Raw genomic sequence first — 3,329 nt, 5'->3', positions numbered from 1 at the left:
CTTAATGATGATGATGATTGTCTTTGAAATACAACTAGATATCTTTTGGAACTTACACTTCTATAAATATAAATCCATTTATGTGTGACAGCTCTTTGTGGCAGCTGACGGACACGAGACACAAATGTTTAGTTGAGCTCATATGGAATTTAAAACGACACTACATGCCCACGGTCCCCTCCTTCACATTGTATTTATTAACGGAGATTTACTGAAACAATTTAATAAGTTCCCGCCCGTTATGTCAGTCTAGGTATAGTCTACTGTAAGTGTGTTGCAGATATTAAATCATGTAGCAATCCGCAGGGCAGTGAGTTGTTTATGCAAGGAATAATGGCGAAAAAAGTGAAAGAGAGTGTGCATGTTCAATCTCATAGTTCAGTCGACAAAAAAAAAGATATGGCAAATTCACAAACCAACCGATTCAATTATTTTTTAAGTGGTATAAAATACTGTTGTAACAAGTCCATCATTTTTAGCTACGGTACTAAACGTTTCTCGCAACAATAGAGTACGTTCAGTGTTTAGCATAAATTTCTTAATAAACGACCTGAAGTGTGAAATTTGTTTTAGTGACTTTATACACCGATAAATTCATTTTTTGTTGAACGATATTCATCTCAGAATAATTTAAAGTTGACAGAATAAGAAATAAAAAACAAAATGTTAAGGAAATAAATCAACGCTGTATACTCTCCAAATATATGTTTTCTATTTCATATCAGGATAGAACTCAATGACATTGATCTCGCCATCTTAATTCTCATCAATGACATCAGTGGAAGGTTCCTAATTGGCTTTTGAGAACATCTTAAAACCCATCACTGAAAGGAAAGGAATAAATGTGGTGTACAGCGGGCAATTGTTCCACCTTATAATGTTACACAATGTAAAAAACGAACCTTATTTGATTGTATGTAACACTACACTCTTTAACTCATTAGCTGACTGATCTGGCATTGGTATAGATATAGGTATGAAAACCATGAGTTAAAACTGCCTACTAGTGATTTTAAACATTTCAAATCACAAGTAACGGAAAGATTTAGGGTTTCCATACAGTACTTAATTTTAAAAAAATCAGTTGCTTAATATAAGGGACGTAATACTACATATATCAGTAAAAGTGGGCATACCAAAACAATATTCTACACTGCTAACGTTTCTAGGACATACCCATGCAAAACTGGACGTCTAAAGTCTGCATCGTACATGTTGTTAATACCTCACCTGTCCATAGCTATGGGTCTAATGTCTTAAGCGACAGTTCTGGAATCAGGCTCTTTGAGATCCCTTCTTCTATTATTACAGGTGCAGCCACCATTAACATATCTGCAAATAAACTTATCTCAGCATATAATATATCTCAAATGTGGTGGAAATACATTGTAGATTGACACATACACAGTAAACCTAAATCAGAAAGAATCTTTACAACCAAACAATATCAAAGGATAATAATGAAGTGTGTTGTTATGAAAAAAATCAGTTAAAGCTTTCATAACGTATTCTTTGTTCGTATCAAGTCACATTTAGCTAGGTGTTACAATAATCACCAGTTTTGTGAAAGGAGCTGATGGAACTTACGAAATAGTCGGGTTACAGCTGTCCTTGCACCCGCCCTCACATGCACAGCCAAAAATATTGCAACCCCCTTTGCCACAGTGAGGCCAAGACTGAAATAAATGGAAATTTTCGGTATTTATTTTGCCCTGTTTTTTCGTTTATTTCTACAATTCATATTAAACGCAAAATTTGATAGCCTTAAATAAAAAAAATACAAAAAGGACTTAAGGTTAAGGACAGGATACAAATACATCTTACCTGGCTGCAGTCCTGACAATATCCAAAAGTCGGATGGCAACATACTGCTTGGGTATCTTCTATTAACAAAGTAACCAAGAAGACTGTAGCAACAAAGATTGCAAACACGGCAGTCATTATCCTCACCTTTGATAAAAAATAAAATAAAACAGAATGTAATAAGCTCAACCACCCCCACACCGTGTGCTGTTCATCGCGAATATTTCAATTTACATTATACGTATAAACGCACAACAGCAGCTGCAGTAAACCTCCTTAATAAACCATTAAACCAAAAAAATATATATAATATATACGTTCTGGATCCCGCTGTATCTCTACATTAGAACTTTGTTGATCAACATTATCAGTGAATTTTGGTAGACTTGTCTCACCATACTTCCTCGAAAACTTGAAATTTGCTGAGTTAAATAGGACAAGTCGGTGAACTGATCCAGATGGCAAATGGATATATATATTGTATCGTTATATATATGTGGAACTACCATTATATTTTGATGACATCACTGGTACATCGAAGGAGAAACAGACGGGGTGGTATGAACACTACGTTACTTCCCAAAATAATGTATTGTAATATTCTGAAAACAACTGCAATAAAATAAATGATATTAATGATATGTAATGTATATTGCTGATTAAATATGGCTTAATTTTATTCGTCAAACATCATTATGAAAAATTTTTGACTAAAACTAATTCCATATTTTAAATCCATGTCACACAGTTACGCATGCGCATACATGTACTAGTATACCTTTGTATCCTATCCGTTGTCGCCTGACTACCAGCATAGACCACCTGCATCTACGCTGTAAGACTGAAAATCTTTCTTTGCATGATTATTTTTAGTTTTAGACTGTCTTAGTGAATGGACGTTGTGAATGGACGTTCACAAATCATGTACCTGTTGTGTAAGGTGGGCATCCGAGATGCAAATTACTATGTTGAAAATAACGGATGTCTACTTATGAATAACAGAACAACTTGCGTTCTGCTAACGAATCTGCAGTGTTCTTCGGCTTATATCTATTTTCATTTTATGTATCTAACTCCATGAAATCTAGGTCACAAGCAGGTACATTGCATACTATACCCCGGATGATCTTAGTAGTTGTGAATGCATGGTTAGTTCATTTACAACACGACTATCACTATATTGCCGATATATGTTAATAACAAATAGTATATAGCTTAATGACGATGACACGTGTCATGTCAAAGTTGATTTAGGAATAAATCATATGCTTTTTATTCTTTTATGCATCACCATTGTTACATTATTTAACTTAACCTGTTAATGCAGGCAGTTACGTGCTGGTTTATCAAAAAAATTGAATTACATACATTCGCTATCAGAGACGTGTTACCGTATGTACCACTGATGAGTCAGGCTCCATGGGTCTTTATTTACCCTCGTTAAAATGCACTCATCTCGTTGTTGAAAAATTATCGTTCGTTTGATTAGCTTAATAAAGTGTAAACTATCATATGGACATAAGTCT

At 34.5% G+C, this 3,329-nt stretch overlaps 1 long non-coding RNA gene across 1 annotated transcript; it reads right to left on the bottom strand.

Annotated features, from left to right (window-relative positions):
- Positions 1–692: 692 nt before the first annotated feature.
- LOC147759631 (uncharacterized) lies at positions 693–1,944 on the bottom strand. The gene is made up of 4 exons (XR_015331311.1): positions 1,825–1,944; positions 1,588–1,676; positions 1,231–1,332; positions 693–824 (listed from the first exon to the last, which is right to left on the bottom strand). It is a non-coding gene; the product is annotated as an uncharacterized LOC147759631 (long non-coding RNA).
- Positions 1,945–3,329: the final 1,385 nt, after the last annotated feature.

The sequence above is a fragment of the Lingula anatina genome, chromosome 10 (genome assembly GCF_051362555.1).
Source record: "Lingula anatina isolate TDL-2025a chromosome 10, LinAna3.0, whole genome shotgun sequence".
Taxonomy (NCBI): Eukaryota; Metazoa; Brachiopoda; class Lingulata; order Lingulida; family Lingulidae; genus Lingula; species Lingula anatina.
This window is presented reverse-complemented; position numbering and strand designations above follow the sequence as displayed.